Source organism: Centropristis striata, chromosome 20, assembly GCF_030273125.1.
Source record: "Centropristis striata isolate RG_2023a ecotype Rhode Island chromosome 20, C.striata_1.0, whole genome shotgun sequence".
Taxonomy (NCBI): domain Eukaryota; kingdom Metazoa; phylum Chordata; class Actinopteri; order Perciformes; family Serranidae; genus Centropristis; species Centropristis striata.
In genome coordinates this window covers 28,215,888-28,229,819 of record NC_081536.1, presented here as the reverse complement: position 1 = coordinate 28,229,819, position 13,932 = coordinate 28,215,888, and the positions used below count along the sequence as shown (strand labels likewise).

Genomic DNA, 13,932 nt, shown 5'->3' with positions numbered 1-13,932 from the left:
ACCCCATTACAACAAAACTAAACTAAAACTTAGCATTTTCCCAAAAATAAAAACTAATTAAAAGTAGCAATCTCACTCTAAAAACAAATTAAATCCACAACTATTCTAACCTTGCTGTGTACCTCCAGGGGGCACCATTGGACCACATTAGAATCTTGAACCTCCATTTGTTGTGTTTCCAGCCTGAGGATTGGGTCCCATGATAAATATGATGCTTTAAAGCTTTTGCACAAACTTGTCTTCCTTTTCTCCAAATGCTTGCCTTGTTTTCTGGTGAAACACCTGATTCCTTCACCTCCTCAGGCCTCTGAAAATCCTTCAAATTAAACAATAATCGAGGAGAAAAAAACGGTTTGAACCTCTCACTCCTGATGTTGGTGCAGGAATCAATTGAATAAAACCAATCAAATTCAATAAGAAGATTAACAAGCCTCTGACATTTACCACATAAAAGGCATTAAAATGCCAGGCCACTTTGTAGATTAAAATGCAGCACTTTAAAGTTGAAATATGCCCCGAGCAGTGGCATGTTAACAATTAATCACGTTCTTTAATCACCTCCCGAGAGATAGCCGTATATACATATATATTTTTAAAAGGCCGTTTTTAATTGAATACCCAGCTCTACATCCCTTCTTTGCTTTTGTACATTAATTTAATTTTCTTTCAGTTATCTTCCTGGTTGTTCCCCTGATTAAATTGACACAATTTGAGTTTAGTTGGAGTATCGTTTTGTTTGTTAGAAAAAGGAGTTCGGATAATATGACGTTTTTTATAATGTTTTATCATTTTAATCTTTTTCATTTATTCATTTTAATTCTGTTGCAGAAGTTCAGATTTAGTACTTTTAATTTCTTGTGTAACTTGAATATTAATATTTTATCTGTCACAGATTCTCCTTTTTTTCATGAGATAGTTTAGCTCAAGATCAAATCAAATCAAAACAAAATTACTTGATGCATTCATTTTTTATGCCCCTTTTTGTAGAGAGCGTCTGTGTTTAGGGACCAGTCCAACTTATTATCCAGGTATGCACCTAGATACTTATAACTTGGCACCACCTCCATGTCCACCCCACAGGTATTCACTGGCTGAAGGGGGCTTGAACCTGTGGAAACCTATGATCATTTCCTTAGTCTTTGAGGTGTTCAGTAGGAGATAGTTCTTGTGACTCCAGTCACTGAAGGCTTTTATCAGATCCCTATATTCAGATTCCTGTCCATTCCTGATACACGCCACAATAGCAGTGTCCGAGTACTTCTGGATGTGGCAGGACTCAGAGTTGTATTTGAAGTCCGCTGTGTACAGTGTGAACAAGAATGGAGCCAGAACAGTGCCTTGTGGAGTCCCTGTGCTGCTCATTAATGTCCCAGAAACACAGTTCCCCAACCTGACATACTGTGGTCTTCCTGTCAGGTAATCTGTGATCCAGGAGATGAAGGAAAGATCCACTCCCATCTCTGTGAGCTTGTTTTTGAGTATGTTGTGTTAAATGTGCTTGAAAAATCAAAGAACATGATTCTCACATAAGCACCAGTTTCCTCCAGATGAGCAAGGGCACGGTGAAGCATGTAGAGGACAGTGTGTTCACTCCCATGTGTTGTTTGAATGCAGACTGCAGGGGGTCGAGTTTGTCTTTGACTTCAGCTCTCAGTAGGTGTAGAATCAGCCATTCCATCATTCTTCATGATGTGAGAAGTGAGGGCTACTGGTCTGTAGTCTTTAAGTTCAGCTGGACATTTTATTTTTGGTACCGGCACAACACAGTTTCAATTTTCACAGTGCCCACACTCGCCTCAACTGTAGACTGAGGTAGAAGATCTTGTGGAGAGGTTGACACAGTTGGGCAGCACAGTCCTTGAGCAGCCTTGGACACACACCATCTGGATCAGCACTGCAAAAAATGGTGTGTCTAAAAACAAGATAAAAACACTAAATCTGAGGGAAATGATCTTGCTGCATGGACAGATAATTTCACTTGACAAGATTTCTTGAATTAAGATTGTTAAATCTAGAAATAAACATGTTGAATGCTTAAAATAAGAAATTAACTCTTAAAACAAGATAACACTTCTAAAGTTTTTTGTTTTTTTTCTTGGTAAGAACCAAATAATTGTCAGTGCACTCTGCTCGGGCCAGTTCATCGCTGCTTGCAGCTTTAATTTATCTTGTTTTAAGAGTTAATTTCTTATGTTAAGTGTTCAACATGCTTTTTTATAGATTTAATAATCTTAATTTAAGAAATCATGTTTCATGTGACAATTATTTGTCAACTAATTTGTCAATTATCTGTCCATGCAGCAAGATCATTTCCCTCAGATTTAGTGTTTTTATCTTGTTTTTAGACACATCTTTTTTTGCAGTGAGCAGCCTTCCGAGAGCAAAGTCTCCCCACTTCCAACCTCACCCCCATCTCTGGGGGGGACAATCTGTCCTCAGTTCAGTCCCCCTGTTCTATAATTACTGATTAAAATTGTGCTGTAAAAAGGGATGTTTTGAGACTGGAAACAGTTTCCAGTGAGCTTCCAAACACTGAAGTGGTTACTAAAGCATCTGCCATCAGCTTTGCCTCAGTTTATTTTCTTTCACTTGAGTTTCTCTTTCCCCCCGTCCTCTCCTCTCATCATCTCCATTTCTTTGCTAATTTGTCCGTCCATACAGTAAGTGGACGATGACAGACCCACACACAAAGGGCACCCGTGCGTGGTATGCCACTCGCGCCAGCAGCTCCGCCAGGCCGCTGTATGTTTTGTCTATCGTATGTTGCATAAGTGTTCCTGTTGCGAAACGTATAGAGGCCCTGTACATTTACCGACATGCTGCTACGACGGACAGGTGTGCACTCTTTCCAGTTTGACGACGTGCTGAAGGAACAGGTCACATGTTGGTGCAGTTCGAGTCAGAGGATGCTCCACAGGTGTGAAGTCAAGCCTCAACGGTTTAGACACTTTTGCAGCCTTTTGTCAAGAATAATGGACACAAAACACTCAAGTTCAAAGTTTTGTTTCAGAGTTCCCTGCAGGCCTTCATCAGTCTGAGCTGTTTGTGAACTATTACTTTAGCAAATATACTCTGAGTGCAATGATGAAATTATCAATCAATTAAACTTTATTTCATGAGTGCTTCACAGATAACCGACAAGCTGATAATAAAACTGAACAAGTACAAACAACAGAAGAGACAAATAGGATTTAGAGACCAATGCTTGTGAGACAATAAAAAAGATAAAATTGTTCCCAAAAAGTAACTGCAATAGTTAATTTAAAAGATAACAATAAAAACAAACAATAAAAAAATGATGACAATACAATTGAATATATATATTTAAAAGTTCTAATAACATTATTATTATTAATCATAATAATAATAATAATAATAATCATAACAATAATAATAAATATATGACAATAAAATACAATTAAATAAATATAAAATCTGTAATAATAATAATAATAATAATAATAATTAATATATTACAATTAAATACAATTAAATAAATATAAAAGCTGTAATAATAATAATAATAAATATGTGACGATAAAATACAATTAAATATATTTAAAAGGTATAATAACATTAATAATAATAATTATAATAATTATTATATTAATTATGAAGCATATATGACAATAAAATACAATAAAATTCATATAAAAGCTGTAGTAATAATAATAATAATAATAATAAAAAGTTAAATAAATGCTACTACATAAAACGAATTAAAAAGACAAAAAAAAGACAGATTAAATCAATAAGCTGGTAAAAAAAAGTATTTTACAGTGTTAATAATAATATAATCATTTTCTTACATATCAATTCAATAACAGAATCAGTAAAGACACTTTTTATTTGATTAAATTAAAGTTTGCAACATAAAAATAATAAAGTAAGTTGGTGAAATATTGTAATAATGCAGCAACATTTGAACATCAGATCAGTATTGTAGTAACATGGGTGAGTGTTTTCTCATCCTTAACAACAGTTTTGAGACAATGAATCCTTTAAGGTCACTATTTTCCAGAGTAGACAAAATATTTAATAGACCTCGGGCACCTGTGTTATTAAAACACATCTGCTGTTAACACCAACATCACCAAAATATTTAATACCTTAAAGATGTGTCACAGAGGAAAGTCGGGTTCTTTGTTCTTTGAATGAAAGATTGCTGACAAAACCTAATCGTCAACAATCAAAACTTCAAAAAACTGTCCGGAGGGATGAGATTACCTCACCGGCTTTCACTCACTGCAGATCTGAAACCACTTTCAACTTTGTCCATTCTTCTGATGCAATCAGACCGTTGCCCGTCATGTTGGAACACAGTGAAAGGTTTCGATGAGCCAGCAGAAATGTGTTCCGTCATTTAGAGAGTTTTTTCTCCAGAAACACGTCTGGACTGGTTTATACGAAATGAGACAGAAGTGGAAAGATGGATGGCAAATCAGTCAGACACATCAGGGATAGGGCTGGGCGATATGGACCAAAAGTCATATCCCGATATATTTAGGCTGAATATCGATAAATGATACATATCCTGATATTTTTATCACAAAGTGAGAGCAAATGTTCATTCCACGTCAAAGCCAAATATGACATGTCACAAGTAATTTTATTGAAACCGTTTATTTAAGTGAACATAAATACTGTATAACAACAGGAGTACCTTTTTAACCCATAAGAACCCATGGTGACACCTGTGTAACACTTTCAACACTTTCAGTCTGCTAGAATCTCCCATATTCAGCTTCATGCTTCACATTAACTCATTAAATCTCTAAGCGACGTATACTCAACACCCTGGTGTGGTGGTCATGTGACTTTGACAAGAAGTGACTTCTTCAAAATGTGACTGGAAACAGAAATGTGAAAAAGTAGCTAATTTCAAAAAGCTTATGTTTTGTTACTAGGCTAAGTTTAAACCCATTTAACAATTCTAATCTGTTAATAGGGTGTCCTTTATTGCATTTAACTTGTTCTGACCATATTTCTGAACAAATGAAAGTCACAATTTTGACATAATGGAGACGCAAACAAAAAGGCAAATGGTTATTTGTTTTTATTTATTATTGATTTATTATTATTGTGTTACTTAAAAACAAATCTGAAAAATTATTTGTTGTTAAACCACACTATTAACGTCACAATTTCGATAAATGTTTGATAAATGATAAATGAAAGAAAAATGTAAATTTTTGTTTCTGTAAGCAGAAAAAGTGTCCATTTTTTTTATTTTAAAATAAGAAATATCATAAACATAAATACCATAAACGCCCAATGTGAGACATATGTCACATCACAGATCTTTGACATTTAGGGGTAATATTTTTTTTAAAAACATCATAAATGTGTTCTATGTGGTCCACTAGGTCTGTGGTATATCCCCCATAATGTTCCTTTAAGGATAAATAGGTCTGGGTTCTTTTGGGTAAAAAAAAAAGAAAGATATGAAAAAAATATCTTAAATAAAAAAATATCTTAAATAAAAAAGACCATGAAATAAAATAGGCCAATCTTTTTCTGAAATAAATATATTTATATGTGAAAAGAATAACGAACATTACAAAATAACTAAATGTAACAAACCCTAGTCAGGGCAGCATTATATATAAAATTATTTAGACTATATATATTACATCTTAAATTATATCGATTTATGCAGTATGGTCTAATTCCATATATCGATAAATCTTTTATGTCGATATATCGCCCAGCCCTATTCAGGGACTCATTTTAGCGAACTGCATCTTTTGTTTATTTTTTCAGGCTGTTCTGGCAAGCGCAAGTCTAATGACGGCGTCTCCTGTTCAATTTATTTATTCCTGTTATTTTCCTGCAGAGCAAACACAAACATGTGCAGGATGGCTGGACAGATAGACAGTGTTCTCAGATGACATTTTTATTGTTTCTTCTCTCTCTCTCTCTCTCTCTCTCTCTTCATTAGGGAAATTGTCTGTCTGATGCACGCATTCACGCACACACACACACACACGCGCACACACACACACACACACACACACACACACACACACACACACACACACACACACATGCACTCTGGCAGTCAGGGGTGATTGGGAGTGTGTTCATGGACAAAACAAAGGGATTGTGGCTCTTATGTAACTGCTTTGATCCTTATCAGAGACATAGATGTGTATTCCATATGCGGAGTGACCCCACCCTCATCCCCCGCCTACCCGCCTCACAAGCCTCACCCACTCCAGACTCAATGTGATCACAGTAAACAAACCCACATATAGATCCTGTATACAGAATATAATCTCTCACACACACACATACACAGAGCTTGTCACACTTCAGCTCTTACGTAACGCCGGTTCCTGTCAGCCTGCCGCCACCCTGATCCACATCGACTCGGTGCTGATGAATTAGCTCATCTTACCATGACGCCACAGTGAGAGGCTGAATGTAGCTGCGGTAGGTCCATCATGGTGTTGGGTTCAAACCTCTGCACATTCTGTTCTGATGTGTTTTGAAAGTATTTAAAGTAGGGGTGGGCGATATGGCCCTAAAAGAATATCACGATATTGCAGGCTATTTTTGCGATAACGATATTCTTGATGATATTACGAAATACTTAAAAAGATATAGAAAATATGATTTTTTTTTAGTCTGTATAAATAATAAAAAATCTAAAATGTAGTGTGAAGTGCTAATCTCAACAGTTGCCAAATGCAAAAAATGTACTCTTGACTCTTGAGTATGAGCAAATAATAAAAATAACCATTAAGGGGTTCCGGGGGCATATTTTAATGAAATTTTGTAAAGGAGAATAAAGGTTCTTGTATGTTTTATTTAAGGCACCTTATTTTGACAGTCTTCTTGTAAGTTCTGTGGTGGATTCTGTTAACACACTGTGCTCTTATTTTGAAAGCTGCATGTGTTCAGCGACAGGGAGTAAGTAGCTTTTTGTGATTAAAACAACTTTAACCACTGCATCAAGAAGTAAGAACATTGCCAATATCATGATATGCATGTTTTAAATTTGAAGATTCGTGGATAACAATAGTAATGATATTTTAGCATTAAAAATATCATTTTGGTTAAAGAGCTTCTACATACTGCTGTATTTAGCATTACAAAAACATGAAAAATAATCTTAGTAATTACTAATACTGTTAATTTAGGACAGCCGCACACACCGGTGGTCTATTTAATATATTTGCTAATTGCTGAATATAACATAGAATGTAAAATAGTAGTAATTAGGGCGGAACTGGTTGTACTTATTTTTAGTTTGCTGTGTTCCACAAGCTCTCTTAGCTTTTATAGTCTAATAAATAAACAAAATGAACTCATAAGGTGTCATGGAATATATGAAAATTCAGCTTCAGAATTTAAGATACCACTACTAATATTTCAAAATTTTTCATTGTAAAACAAATAAAACTCACAACACAGTTTCTTTTCACAGTTCCAACACTTAAAGGCTAAAATTGACCCTTATGTGAAATAAAATTAGATCTAAGAACAACATAAAATAGATTAAAAAGAAGAACCAACTATAAAATAGAATGACAATAAATACAACTAAATAGATTTAAAAGCTATAATAATAATAATAATAATATAGTTGCATAAATGCAAGACTTATAACTGCACAAAACAGATTAAAACAACAAAACAAGAAATAAAATCAATAAGTTGGTAGAAGAAAATAGTATATATTTATTCATATATAATATAATGTATAGTATAATAATAGTAAGTATAATGTTGAACATTATAAAGTAAAATAATAATGACATAACAGAAAAAGTAAAGAAAATGCTAATTTTACAACACAGTAAAGCAAGTGAATTTTTCATCAAACGCCTGGTGGAATAGGACGTTTTTAAGGTTATGTTTAAAGATTTTCATTTAATTTCCACCAAGAAGTCATCCATGTCATTTATCAACGACTATATATACCATAGAGATGTTAAAAGACATGCTCTGAATGTGGAGTGAGCTTTGTTTCACCTCTGCTTCTGTCCATCTCACTATCTGTCCTTCTATCTGTCCTTCTATGTGTCCTTCTATGTGTCTCCGTGTGTCCTCAGAAGAAGAGAACAAAGGCTCATTAATGTACCTGGCCTGTTTCTGTTTCTGGCTGCTCTGCTGCCTCTGATGTTCACCACTTACAGCTCATTAAAAAACACTCAGGAGCTTCTGTTCTTTGCTTCACTTAAACCTCTTCTACCTCACCGTTTATCACCATCCCTTCGCTCTGTTCAAAAAGACAATTAATAATTACAAATACAGTCAATCTCCCATCTAGAACACACTGTTTTAATCCACCTGAACCCCTTCTCTCTCTCTCTCTCTCCTTTTCTCTCTCTTCTTCCCTGCCTTCTCTTCCCCACCGTGCATCTGTGTGTGTGGAGCCGAATGAGGCCCGGCGCTACTGTTGTATAATGTTATTTACATTTCTTGACGGTAATTAGGCCGATAGGGGAACGACTGCGATCCCACAGTCGATTAAGAAGAGCGAGGAGGGAGAGTGGAGGGAAGAGCGAGGAGGGAGGGTGTAGGTAGGACATAGGTCACACAGAGTACAAAGGCTTTGTCACCAAAAGGCTTCTTCAAACATAGAGGTGCTTAAAAAATATTTAAGATTACATTAATATGATAAAATACAAAAAAAAAATCATAATACATAACTGTAATGAATGGGCAATTAATAATAAATTAAGCAAAAACCAGCAGCTGAAATGCAAAATAATTATTTTGATACTTTTCTAAAGTTTATCTCACACTCTCACATGAACTAAAGGCCCCCTGTATGTTTATCATCACATATGTATGTACAGCATATGAATGTGTGCTAAAGCTCAACATGTTGGGACACAGAGTGCTGTGCTGCAGGTACAGTAAATTAGCCATTGAGGGGCCTCACAGTGAGATGAAGAGGGAGCCAATGAGAAAGAAGGTGGAGAGAGAAAAACACATGTAAGATGGAGGTCAGAGCTGTCCGCAAAGAAGTAGAGAAAGAGTCTCTTTTTCTCCTTAGGAGAATAAAAAGGGAAAGTTATAATGCAGCAACTGTGATTAACAAAACATGATGAGCAGTGATTATTTTACTATTATTATTATTATTATTATAATTACCATTACTATTTGTCTGGACAAAAAGGACACAGTGCTCTTGATTAATTGAAAAGATTAATTTTACAAATGCCAAACATTAAGCAAACACCAGAGGCTTGTTAGAGTTCAGCATCTGCTCTCCTGTGTGAGGATGAAAGGCTGGTGGTGCGTTCACTGCCCCTGGTTAATACAGGCTATGCTCTATGAAGACAAGCTATTTATCCTGAAACTAATAGTCATTTTAGAAGACAGTAAAGTCTCTTGGATTGTCACGACTGTCAACAAGATCTCCAACCTAAACGACAGAGTAGATGTCTGTCAACACCTTCCATAGAGACAAATATGATCGCTTGTCAAAAGAGGCTCACGGTACAGTGACGTTCTAAAAACAGCACACACGTCATTATGCCTACACGTACGGTTTGTTGTAAAAAGGCTGCAGTTACTGTTAATTTTGGCGACAAAGCCACTGACCTGTTTAGGGCAAAAAAACGTCCTGGTTAGGCGTTATAAAAGACAGTTTAGACAGGAAATAAATGTACATAAATGCTGGAAGTAGTTGCGAGGGTGATTTGAGCCACTGAGGTCAAGGAAAAAAACCTACGTTAAAAGTGGTTTACTTTTGTTTTCACGCTGGACACAAACCCTGTTCTCCTGGGTGAAATTCCGCCGTTGTTTGCCCCTCCCCAGCTTTTAAACTCAACATCACTGTCATTACTCTTACATCGTAGGGCTGGGCAATATGGATCAAAAGTCATATCCCGATATATTTAGGCTGAATATCGATATGTGATATATATATATATCCCGATGTTTTTATTGCAAAATGACAACAAATGTTTAGTCAAAGTCAGATATGACATGTCACAGGTAGTTTTATTGAAACCATTTATTTAAGTGAACATAAATACTCTATAACAACAGGAGTTACTGTCAAAGCTCCATAAAGTACACATTTAAATAAAAAAAAATAGTTAAAAATAGCCTATAAAAATAGCCTATGAAATAAAATAGGCCAGCCCAATTGCGTTAGGGGCGGGGGACAGTCTAAAACAGGGGTTTCAAACTCAAATTACCTGGGGGAGGCAGTATCAAAATGACCAAAAAAAGATACAAAATTACCAAAAAAAGACACAAAATGACAGAAAAAAACTAAATTACTTAAATAAGACACAAAATGACCAAAAAAAGACACAAAATTACTAAAGAAAGACACAAAATGACCAAAATAAGACACAAAATGACCCAAAAAAATATACAAAATTATTAGAAAAAGACACAAATTTACCAAAAAAAATCACAAAATTACAAAAAAAAAGCACAAAATGACTAAAAAGACACAAATTACCACAAAATGATACAAATGATACACAAAATTATTAAAAAGACACAAAATTATTAGAAGAAGACACAAATTTACCAAAAAAGTCACAAAATATAATGTTGTCATAGAAACAAGTGAAACAAAGCTCCAGCTTGCGCAATAAGGGGACCTTCCACAGAATAACAAGGTAAAGTAGCATTCATATAAAACTCACATTAAACTTTCATATCAAGGTGGGGGCCACACTATTTCACTGACTTAACATCTCAGGGGGGATTGTGCTGAATTCTTCGTGTTCTTCGTCTTGTTTCTAAAAAGAATTTATAGTTTTATTTTAATAGTAGGAAGCTTTCCATACTACTTCTGTCTACTACTACTGTCTGTGGTCTTGTAGATTTTTATTTTATTTTATTTTTTACAAAAGATTTTGTCTGATATTTTCTACCAACTTACTGATTTTATTTATGGTTTTGTCTTTTCAATCTGTTTTTATGCAGTTACAAGCCTTGCATTTATGCAACTATATTACAATTAATATTATTATAGCTTTTAAATCTATTTAATTGTATGTATTGTCATTATATTTATAGTTGGTTCTTCTTTTTAATCTATTATGTTGTTCTTAAATCTAGTTTTCATCTCACATAAGGGTAAATTTTAACCTTGAAGTGTTGGAACTGTGAAAAGAAAAAAACATCTGTGTTGTGAGTTTTATTGGTTTTACAATGAAACATTCTGAAATGGTAGTCCATGTACTGTGAATATATTTTACTACTAGAGCTGTAGCAAGTTCATAACATTAACGTTCAAATTCTGCACTAAGATTGGGCTTTTGTACACATTTTTATTGGCTATTTGTGACACAGTGAGGAATAAGAGCGTGTAGAGCCAGGATATTTTCACAACTATTTCACTGACTTAACATCTCAGGGGGGATTGTGCTGAATTCTTTGTGAGTTGTTTCTAAAATAATTTATGCTTTTAATAGTAGGCAGATATCCATACTTCTTCATCGTCTGTGGCCTTATAGCTTTTTTTCTTTTCTTTTTTTTACAAAAGAAAGTCTTATTGTTGACGTGCAACAATATCCAAAAAACACTCAGTTTTATAATGGTCATATTACATCAAGACTTTTCTTGCTGAGACACAGCTTGAGAGAACAACATTTCAGGTACAATCAAAACAAAACTAAACTGCAGTGTGTGCTTTTGTGCATTTCCTGCTTTTGTACTTTCGGTCTGAGCTGCAGGAGCAATGTGCAGCACGTCTCCTCTTAGACCAGATCTGTGTTGATTCCCTTCCAAGCACACTTTATGTGTCCGTGTACTTTTTGTACTACCTTCAAAATAGGAGCATGTTTTAAAAGGGTTGTTTGAGGCTTTTAGGGTTCAAAATCAAAGATCGGATCAAAATAAATTGACGAGAGAGAAAGGTTCTGGTTATTTTACACCCAACCCATAACCCTGACTTTCACTTTTGTGCTATAAAAATCACACTCAATCACTTATTGACACAAAGTTAGGAAAACAAGCGTCATTTAGGTGTAAAGTGTTGGCAAACAACACATGCTGTAGTTTTTCTGGCTGCAAAGTCCAATATATAAACCTACTTATATAAACTGACTTAAATTCGCAAACATCTGAGAAGTCTAACACCTTGGTAAAGATATAAAGAAAGGACAATACACAGTGCTTAAAAAGTAGAACTATTCAACATTTGTTGTGTCCATTTTATTAGTTCTTAAAAATACAGATTAAACTTAAGTAACTAATAAAACTTTATGAACTATAATATAAGATTAAAGACTTACTAAAAGCTGATAAAAGGCCTCATCCATCTCACTCTCTTCATTCCTTTTTCAAACTATCCCCTCATTATATCCTCCATCCATCTCCTCCTCCCTGCTTCCAGCTCTCCATCCATCCTGCTGCTACTGACACACATTCTCCGTTCCACACAGTTAAAACATGTAGACAGTAAGAAAACAGAGAATAACACAAGACAATCCTTTACCTCCTTTCTTCTCCTTGAAAACACACTATACTTGATCATGGCTTTATAAGGACCTGACTCTCCTGGAAGTCTGTTTCTCATTAAAAGTAATCAAGACAAACTGCTCACTTACTTTTCTTTCTTTTATTTTCTTTGACCAATAACATTGAAGCGTTCTGCTCATTTGATTTGAACGGGTAAGAGGAGTAAGAAGATATTGTGTGGGCGGGTTAGGGGCCCACAGCATGCATTTAACTCCTGTCACACACACACACACACACACTGTAGGCACATGCCCGGCCAAATATGTGTCAGTCCTAGCTGAGAGATTCTGCAGTCGTTTGTGGATAAACTGCATGTCTGCTGTTCTTGGGATGCAGTTCAGGCATGCACACACTCTTTTGTAACTCTATACTGAGTGACATAATACATTCCTTTGCCTCTAACCTGAACCAAGACTTTAACTTACCTAAACCTAAAGTTTTATGCAATGGTTGCAAAAAATAGCTCTGAATTCCTTCCTACATTGAACTATTTCTGTGCATATTTTTATTCTCCTGTTTCACTGCTGTCCTTTAGGTTTCAAACAGTCGTGTTGGTCCACTGCAATGTAAACACTATGCATGTGCGTGTACACTCCCAATCAGAAACAAAGATGAAGCTCATCTATTTTGCTTGGAGGTAAAAAAATTCCCTTATAAGCAGAATCCCTGAGTGCCTGTTGGTTTAATTTGGTACTGGTTCTGGTTCAGAACATGTTCATTCTGCACAGTCTGGACAATACAGTGTGCTTCATGCAATAATATTACCTTTAATTTTCTGTTGAGTGTTACGGCTGGAGTTGTGTTTTGTTTTGTTTTTCGATATGGAGACAAAAAGCTAAAAATGTAATACATTTTTTAAAAGTTGGAGATAAAGAAACAAGGGAATGATATAAGTATACATTTTACCTCAGCAGGTCATGTTTTAGACTGGATTTAATGTGGGTTTTTTTGTCTTTACACCTAGAACAAAATGAATGAATAAAGGACTACTAAAAAACCTTTGCGCTTTTCTTAAATTATACATGTTTAGCTTTCAAAACAACGGATTAACTTAACCCGCGATGGTACGCATTATGATGCCAGTTAGGAAAAAAAAGTTTGGAGTGATTTTTTGTCATAAAATAGACTAAATAAACATATTCTGAAGAAAATTTATGATTTTTTTTTTTTTTTTTGGTAAGTTTTTGGGGTTTGTTGCCCGTAGGCAACATTGTACCATAACAGTGCACAAGTGAAAAAGAGAGGTTTTTAAATTAATTTTAACATAATTTATTTAATAAACACGTGTAAAAGATTCAGTAGCTTTAACAGGGTACAGTACATACAATTTTAAATTCAAAAACATTATTAAAGGAACTTTTTTAACCGGTTTCTTGTCTGAATGTTTGCTGTAGGCAACATTGGAACATTGAACCAAATTAAAGCATTGCTATTGGTTCCCTATATATTCTTCCCTCTTTTTTAAAGTATTGCATCTCTCAAAAA

At 34.9% G+C, this 13,932-nt stretch overlaps 1 protein-coding gene across 1 annotated transcript in view; it reads left to right on the top strand.

The window, feature by feature from the left end:
* Positions 1-13,932, top strand: part of LOC131993246 (protein kinase C epsilon type-like) — a 113,308-nt gene that overhangs the window by 64,130 nt on the left and 35,246 nt on the right. The window lies entirely within an intron of this gene.